The following is a 10,080-nucleotide window of genomic DNA, read 5'->3' as shown; positions in this document are numbered from 1 at the left end:
AACAATCCCACTTACCACTGCAACAAAAAGAATAAAATACCTAGGAATAAACCTGCCTAAGGAGGTGAAAGACTTATACTCAGAAAACTAGAAAACACTGATGAAAGAAATCAAAGATGACACAAACAGATGGAGAAATATACCATGTTCTTGGGCTGGAAGAATCAATACTGTGAAACTGACTATACTACGCAAAGCAGTCTACAGAGTCAATGCAATACCTATCAAAGTACCAACGGCATTCTTCACAGAATTAGAACAAAAAATTTTACAATTCGTATGGAAACACAAAAGACCCCGAACACCCAAAGCAATCTTGAGAAAGAAAAATGGAGCTGGAGGAATCAGTATCCCTGACTTCAGACTATACTACAAAACTACAGTAATCAAGACAGTATGGTACTGGCACAAAAACAGAAATATAGATCGATGGAATCGGATAGAAAGCCCAGAGATAAACCCATGCACATATGGTCACCTTATCTTTGGTAAAGGTGGCAAGAACATACAATGGAGAAAAGACGGCCTCTTCAATAAGTGGTGCTGGAAAAACTGGACAGCTACATGTAAAAGAATAAAATTAGAACATTCCACAACACCATACACAAAAATAAACTCCAAACGGATTAAAGACCTAAATCTAAGACGAGAAACTATAAAACTCTTAGAGGAAAACATAGGAAAAACACTCTTTGACATAAACCACAGCAATATCTTTTTTTGACCCACCTCCTAGAATAATGGAAATAAAACCCAAAATAAACAAATGGGACTTAATGAAACTTCAAGCTTTTGTACAGCAAAGGAAAGCATAGACAAGACGAAAAGACAACCCTCAGAATGGGAGAAAATATTTGCAAATGAAACAACGGACAAAGGATTAATCACCAAAATATACAAACAGCTCATGGAGCTCAGCATCAAAAAAACAAACAATTCAATCAAAAGATGGGTGGAAGACCTAAATAGACATTTCACCAAAGAAGACATACAGATGGCCTAGAGGCACATGAAAAGCTGCTCAACATCACTAATCATTAGAGAAATGCAAATCAAAACTACAATGAGGTATCACCTCACACTGGTCAGAATGGCCATTATCAAAAAATCTGGAAACAGTAAGTGCTGGAAAGGGTGTGGTGAAAAAGGAACCCTCCTGCACTGTTGGTTGGAATGTAAATTGATACAGCCACTATGGAGAACAGTATGGAGGCTCCTTAAAAAACTAAAAATAGAACTACCATACGACCCAGCAATACCACTACTGGGCATATGCCCTGAGAAAACCATCATTCAAAAGGAGACATGCAACACAATGTTCACTGCAGCTCTACTTACAATAGCCAGGACATGGAAGCAATCTAAGTGTCTACTGACAGATGAATGGATAAAGAAGATGAGGCACACATATACAATGGAGTATTATTCAGCCAAAAAAGAAGTGAAGTTGAGTTATTTGTAGTGAGGTGGATGGACCCAGAGTCCGTCAGAGTGAAGAAAGTCAGAAAGAGAAAAGCAAATACCGTATGCTAACACATATATATGGAATCTAAAAAAAAAAAAAAAGGTACTGATGAACCTAGTGGCAGGACAGGAATAAAGACGTAGACATAGAGAATGGACTTGAGGACAGGTGGTGGGGAGGGGGAAGCTGGGGCAAAGTGAGAGTAGCATGGACATATATACAGTACTGAATGTAAAACAGATAGCTAGTAGGAAGAAGCAGCATAGCACAGGGAGATCAGCTCGGTGCTTTGCTATGACCTAGAGAGGTGGGATGGGGAGGGTGGGAGGGACGCTCGGGGGGAGGGGATGTGGAGATGTATGTGTGCATGTGGCTGATTCACTTTGTTGTACGACAGAGACTAACACAGTACTGTGAAGCAATTATACTCCAATAAAGATCTATTTAAAAAAACATGAGTTATTGTACTAGAAAGAGGAAGAGAGTACAGACATGGAGATACAGACTTAGGAGTCATCTAGGTACATGCAGTAATTGAAATCATGTATGATGATACAGTTCACCCTAGCAGAGGGAAGAGATGCATTTCAGTTTCCAAGCAAAGCACGTAGAGAGTGACACACCCATACTGAAATAGCCAAATGGGAAACACCCAAACAAAGAAAACTCTATGGTCCAAACCATATGACTCGGAGGGAGCTGGACAGTTATAGTTCATAATTTTTTGGTATATCAGTTGAACTTTATTTTTCACTCTTGGGATGATTCTGCTTCTCAAAGATTGTTAAGGACATAAAGGCAGATTCAAACTTTACACAGTGTGATACTGTTTGGCTAACAACAGTAAATATGTAAAGGAAAAAGAATATAAGAAAGACCTTTTGTCTGTTGGTAAGCACTGAAAATATTTAGATGGAAGGTGAATCAAATACATATGATTATAGTACAGAATGCAAAATAATTCATCATTCTTGAAAGCAAATGTATGAGTTAAAATAGTTTCAATATTAAATAATATGGCTCTACAATCTCAGACAATTCCAACAAAAATCATGAACTGCATATACACAGGGGAGGGGAGAATAAAAGCAACTAATAACCTCATCTTACATGGGATACAAATAATCATATTTCCTTTGTGAAACTGACAATTAGAAATATACAGGCTGTATGAAATTGAGTTATTTGTAGTGAGGTGGATGGACCCAGAGTCCGTCAGAGTGAAGAAAGTCAGAAAGAGAAAAGCAAATACCGTATGCTAACACATATATATGGAATCTAAAAAAAAAAAAAAAGGTACTGATGAACCTAGTGGCAGGACAGGAATAAAGACGTAGACATAGAGAATGGACTTGAGGACAGGTGGTGGGGAGGGGGAAGCTGGGGCAAAGTGAGAGTAGCATGGACATATATACAGTACTGAATGTAAAACAGATAGCTAGTAGGAAGAAGCAGCATAGCACAGGGAGATCAGCTCGGTGCTTTGCTATGACCTAGAGAGGTGGGATGGGGAGGGTGGGAGGGACGCTCGGGGGGAGGGGATGTGGAGATGTATGTGTGCATGTGGCTGATTCACTTTGTTGTACGACAGAGACTAACACAGTACTGTGAAGCAATTATACTCCAATAAAGATCTATTTAAAAAAACATGAGTTATTGTACTAGAAAGAGGAAGAGAGTACAGACATGGAGATACAGACTTAGGAGTCATCTAGGTACATGCAGTAATTGAAATCATGTATGATGATACAGTTCACCCTAGCAGAGGGAAGAGATGCATTTCAGTTTCCAAGCAAAGCACGTAGAGAGTGACACACCCATACTGAAATAGCCAAATGGGAAACACCCAAACAAAGAAAACTCTATGGTCCAAACCATATGACTCGGAGGGAGCTGGACAGTTATAGTTCATAATTTTTTGGTATATCAGTTGAACTTTATTTTTCACTCTTGGGATGATTCTGCTTCTCAAAGATTGTTAAGGACATAAAGGCAGATTCAAACTTTACACAGTGTGATACTGTTTGGCTAACAACAGTAAATATGTAAAGGAAAAAGAATATAAGAAAGACCTTTTGTCTGTTGGTAAGCACTGAAAATATTTAGATGGAAGGTGAATCAAATACATATGATTATAGTACAGAATGCAAAATAATTCATCATTCTTGAAAGCAAATGTATGAGTTAAAATAGTTTCAATATTAAATAATATGGCTCTACAATCTCAGACAATTCCAACAAAAATCATGAACTGCATATACACAGGGGAGGGGAGAATAAAAGCAACTAATAACCTCATCTTACATGGGATACAAATAATCATATTTCCTTTGTGAAACTGACAATTAGAAATATACAGGCTGTATTTTTTTAATTTAATGGTAACCACTATAATGAAAATACATTCAGTGTTTCCAGAGGAAAACAGCCCAGGAATTAACTAATAGTAGTTATATACTATTTACTATATACCAGGTACATTCAAGGTATTTATTTATATGGCCCTCAGAATAACCCTGTGAAATGGGTACTATTTTTATCCCCACTTTACAAATTTTACAAATGAGGACATTTAGGTACAAAGAACTTAAGAGCTACTGATGCTTGACAAGTTGAAATGAGATCCATGCGCAGGAAAGCATATGCTTGAGCTAATGGTCTTAACTCATATGCTACACATGCATCAAAAGATGGAAACGAATAGGGACAACAGAAAAATATTTTTAAATGTAAACCAAGACGTTAGAAGATCAAATACATTAGCATAAATATAAACACCAACTTGTTAAACTAATTTTTTAAATATTGAAGTGTTTAATATTTAATAAGGCTGTTTCAGAACCTGACAAAGAAATATTAAAGAGAAAATTATAGCCTAAATCATTCTTAAATCCATAAGCAAAAATTGACATTGAATAGAAGCAAATCAAGACAGTGAATTAAAACCACTGCTGAGTATAATTAGAATGACACACCTTAGAAACATGGGATTTATCTAAAATTTACTGCTAGGAATTTTACTATTTTGATTGAACACTTAAATATGTCAGAGAAGAAAAACGTTATTTCAAGTACATCTCAGAGGAGTATTTTGTTAAATACAATACTTGTTGCCAATTTCTTAAAATTCTAGAATCCAGAAATATGACTATTTCCATATCATAATAATTAACGTCTCTGTTAGGAAAACAGTACCACAGTTGAATGTCAGCACAAATGCATTCTCACAGAAATCAAGAGCAACTCAGGACGCCCAATATCACCACATTTCCTGAAACTGTCCTAGAAGTTGTAGCCAACGTACCAAGACATGAAAGAAAACATTTATAGTTATTCCCATAGAAAGGGAAAACTCTTACTTTGTGACTGATTTTTATCTATGTCGAAAATTTTAAAAACAAAACAAAGCTAGTACTGATATAAGTAACAGTAAAGTACCTCAAGATAAAAAAATAGAAATATAAAATATTCTTCTATATACCTTTAGTAATAATATGGCATAAATAGCATAGTCACAGTATGAGGAAAAAACCCTAGATTTAATCTAGGATTAATAGGGAATGTAAAGAAATTGTTACATCTATTGTGAGACTTAAGATTCAAACACTTGAAAAGGCATTCCATTTTCCTGGATGGAAAGACTAATGAGTAAGATGTCAACAATTCTTCCCACATAGTAAGATTAACCTAATTCCAACTACAATCCCATCAGTGCATTTGAAGAGTCTTTAAAAAGTTATTCAAAATTATATCAAGAAGATTAAAGGGATAACATGTAAAAATAAAATTTTGAAAGAGAAGATAAAGTGTGAGAAAGTATGATCTACCAAATATTAAATTATATGCATGCAAATTTGATACATGAGAATTTATTAGATATTATATAATTACATTTATTGTATATTCTAGCTTATTAATGATAAAAGGAAGGCAAATTCATTAAACAGTACTGTGACAAAAGCACAGATTTTATCTTCATGACTATATATATTCCAAAGTAAATGTCAGAAGAATTAAAGATTTAAATATAGGAAACTTCCAGCTACAGTAGCATTGACGTGGTGCTACTACAAGTGCATATAAATGCTGGATACAATAAAAAACATTTTAGTATACAGCCGACCTTGAAAGAAGGAAAGGAAAGAAGGCAGAGAGGGAGGGAGGGAGGGAGGAAGGGGAAAAGAGAATAGAGAGAAAAAAATCCTCTCAAAAAAATAAACAGATAAACAAGGGAAAAAGGAGGACTCTCAAGCCAGAGTAGTAAATGAGTAAACTGACACCAAAGTGTCCCAAGAGGACATGGACCTTATTAAGACTGGGGTCTGTTCTGCTTTGGCATGTGGGTGGTCTGGGAATGAATTTATAGGAGGCTGTATTATGGATATACCAGTCCAACAAATTATATGAGCCCCCCTACTGAAAGTCACACAGTAAGTCCTAAGGAGGAGAAAAATAAATCCATAGACATAGGGAAACCACAAAACACAAAAGACTACTAGAAAATTTTTAAAGCAGCCAGGGAGAAAAGACATATTCCATACAAAAACAAACAAACACAATTAGACTTCTAGCAGACTTCTCAACAGAAGTGGAAGATAAGGGCTTAATATCGTCAATGTGCTGAGGATAACTGTCAACCTAAAATTCCATACACAGAAAAAATACCATTCAAAGTGGTGGGAAAATAAAGGTATTTCCCAAACAAGATTGAGAGACTTTCCCATTCTCAGACCTTTAATAAAAGGATTGCCAAAGCTTAGTTATAACTCAGGAAAGAAAACTGACATGAGAGGCAAGAGTGAACAAATGGAAAAACGAGATAATAAATGTAAACAATCACTGCTTGTAACTGATAACAATGAACATTACAATAATACTGACTAATGGGTATAGTAACAGTAAGTTGGAACTAAAAATCCAGACCACAATAACATCGATAGGGCAACGAGAATAATCAAAGTTAAAGAGTTCGAAGGTCTCATATTGCTTGGAAAGAGGCTGACTGTAGAAAGTGACCAAGACCTTTCGTAGAGTCACAGAGGCACAGTCATGAGCATTATTTGAACGAGAACACAGAAAGCCATCTGGGCTGCAGACAGGCAGCAGGCTGGGACTGGGCTCCACATGAAGTACTAAACAGCTGGAACCCGAGAATTCCTATAATCAACTGGCACCCCAAATCTAGATAGAAAACTCAAAGCAGCCTGTGTGTTCACCCTGATTGTTGAGGACGCTTTCCATGCTGCCCTGTAGCAAGGGAGAGGTTCCATGCTGCCTTGTAGGAAGGGGCACATTACCGCTACCAAACACAGGCACATACTGCAGGCTCAGCAGCACCGTGGGCCCAAGACAGCTCTCTGTAGGATGGTGGATTGAAGGGAGACCTGCATCTTCCAGTCTCTTGCTTCAATTTCCCCTATAAAAGCCCCTTCTTTAAAGAGCCCCATATGCCAGAGTGGACTTTGCTCCAAATCCAGAGGCATAACATGGGATGACCCAGAAGAAATCCACCTGGCATCAAAGTCATATATGCTTTTTTAATTTTAAGGCTAACATTAAATTAACAGAATGCAATAATGCCAACCAGCAGAGAAATATGGGGAGATAAAAACAACTCAAACAGAAAAGTGAGAAAAAATTGGAAAAAATAAAATGAAAAATAAAAGGGCAGAAATAAATTTATATACCACAATAATCACAAAAATATAAAGAAATTAAATCTACTTGTAAAAGGATATTCTCCAATTGAGTAATACAACGAAACTAGTTTTGTGGTGTTTATAAGAGACATAACTCAAAGACAATCCACAGACTTGAAGAAGATCATTGCACATCATTTATCTGATAAAGGGCTTGTATCCAGAACACACCAAGAACTTTCAAAACTCAGTAATAAGAAAACAAACAGCCCAACAAGATAAAATTGTGAAGATTTGAATAGACACTTCAAAAGTAAGATATACATGTAGAAAAACCACACGCACACGAAAAGATATTCAACATTAGTCATTAAGGAAATACAAATTAAAATCATGAGATACAATCACATGCCTACTAAAATGACTAAAACTTTAAAAATTAACCATACTAGGTGTTGGAAAGAATTCAGAGGAACTGGAACTCTGAGACTGCAGGTGGGAGTAGTAATTGGTACAACCACTTTGGAAAACATTTTGGCAACTCCTTAAAAACTTAATTATATACCTCCCATATACTCCAGACATTCCAATAGAATACATACTCATAACAAATAATTGCACATAAATTATCATACCAACTTGTAATAGTCCAAAACTGGAATCAGCCTAAATGTCCATCAACAGGTGACTAGATTAAGAAAACTGTGGTATATCCATACAATGGAATACTACTGAGCAATCAAAAACGAATGAGCTACTTGTACATGCAACAATGGGGATCAACCCAAAATAATTACGCTGAAAAAAGCCAGACTAATAAAAGTATAATTCAACCTATAATTCAATTTACATAAAACTCTAGAAAATGCAAACTAACCTATAATGACAGAAAGGAGACTGGTGGTTGTCTGGGGATAGGAGATGGTGAGGGGCCGGAAGGAAAGTTTAAAAAGGGACACAAAGTAACCTTGGGGGGGAGTTGATGGATATGTTATCTTGATTTTAATGATGGATTCACATGTGTATACATTTGCCAAAAGTTATGAGACTGTACATTTAACTATGTACAGTTCATTATATGTCAATTATACTTCAATAAAGCTGTTATTATAGAATGGCATACAAAAGGTTAAAGAATGAAAAAAATATTTGAGGCACATTCCCAAAGAAAGCTGGTACACATTAAACAGAATAGATTTGAGAGGAAAAAAAATTTGTTTTAAAAAGGTTTTAAGGTGAAGAGGATCTTCATAAAATGGTAATTGAAAAAATTCACCAAGAATATGTGAAGATCCTGGACATCTGTGCATCTGACAGGGTAGGCTCAAAATATATAAAGCAAAAAGTGAAAGTAATATAAGGAGAAATGGTGAAAATGATACTCATAATAGTAAACTAAAATAACTCTCTCAGAAATCAAGTATAGGACTTGCCTTGTGGCACAGTGGTTAAGAATCCGCCTGCCAATGCAGGGGACAGGGGTTTGAGCCCTGATCCGGGAAGATCCCACATGCCGTGGAGCTACTAAGCCCACTAGCCACACCTACTGAAGCCTGCGTGCCTAGAGCCCGTGTTCTGCAACAAGAGAAGCCACTGAAATGAGAAGCCTGCGCACTGCAAGGAAGAGTAGCCCCCGCTCGCCGCAACTAGAGAAAGCCTGCGCACGCAATGAAGACCCAATGCAGCCAAAAATAAAATAAATTTATACAACAAACAAAAAAAGAAACCAAGTATATAGCAAGGACAAAGAAGATTTGAATGACACAATTAACAACCCTGAACTAAATGAATTAGAAAATTCCCTGCACTCCACAGTATCAGAGAACTGATTTTCACATATTCATGGGACATTTATAAAAATGACCATGTAATAGTTCATAAAGAATATTTCAACACCAAGGAGTATCATACAGCCCGTGTTTTCCAATCATAGTTACGATACAGCTATAAATTAATTTTAAATGATAAAAAAATACAATATGAACTAAAAATCACACATCTAATTTCCAATATTACACATCAACCTGGATATACATGTTTACCTCTACACCCTCCCCAGACTCCCCTAAAATTACAGTTATAAAAGGGCCAGGGGCTTCCCTGGTGGTGCAGTGATTGAGAGTCCGCCTGCTGATGCAGGGGACACGGGTTTGTGCCCCGGTCCGGGAAGATCCCACATGCGGCGGAGCGGCTGGGCCCGTGAGCCACGGCCGCTGAGCCTGCGCGTCCGGAGCCTGTGCTCTGCAACGGAAGAGGCCACAACAGTGAGAGGCCCGCGTACCGGGAAAAAAAAAAGGTCCAAAACTCACAAGAATAAAGAAGTGGGGAAAAAGCCTGTACCCAAACATTTGGAATCTGAAACACAGATGGAATTTAAAATGGCAATGAGAAACCCCTAAAGGAAGCCAATTCATACCACAGGACCCCGGGATCATTCAGGAATCGGAGTCACTGCATACCTTTAAAATTGGGGTGCAGGCGATGCAGAAAATAGTACGATTAGTTGCATTTTCAAAAGCAGTTCAAGTCATGTATCTTTCCTCTAACCCAGGTGATCTTGACTACTCTCATTTTCGTAAAAGTTTGCAGATACATTTTTGGGAGGTGATGGGTTGCAGGTGCTTTGGGTTTAGGGATGGTCAGGGGAAAAGATGCAGTAGCGTATACAGGGCAATTAAGTGAAATCCCACTGTCTAATAAGTGATATCCTACTGAGCAGCTTCCAGCCAGCATTAAATCCCCTAGGACGGAGGTAGAGCACTTCCCCCTGGGGAAACTTGTCTCAAAGAAAAGACTCACAGATCCTGAGATTTGGGGAGCAAAATAACTCATCCCAATGATTCCACATTGAAGCCCACTGCTCTTAAAGGCCCTCCTTCCCCAGTACCCACACGGGAATACAGAGCAACCAGTTAGCTCCTTTTTATAAGCTGGAAGCCAAGGATCCCTAGACCTTCCAGAAAGCTTCCAGCAGGA

The sequence above is a fragment of the Lipotes vexillifer genome, unplaced genomic scaffold, assembly GCF_000442215.2.
Source record: "Lipotes vexillifer unplaced genomic scaffold, Lipotes_vexillifer_v1.1 scaffold431, whole genome shotgun sequence".
NCBI lineage: Eukaryota > Metazoa > Chordata > Mammalia > Artiodactyla > Lipotidae > Lipotes > Lipotes vexillifer.
This window is presented reverse-complemented; position numbering follows the sequence as displayed.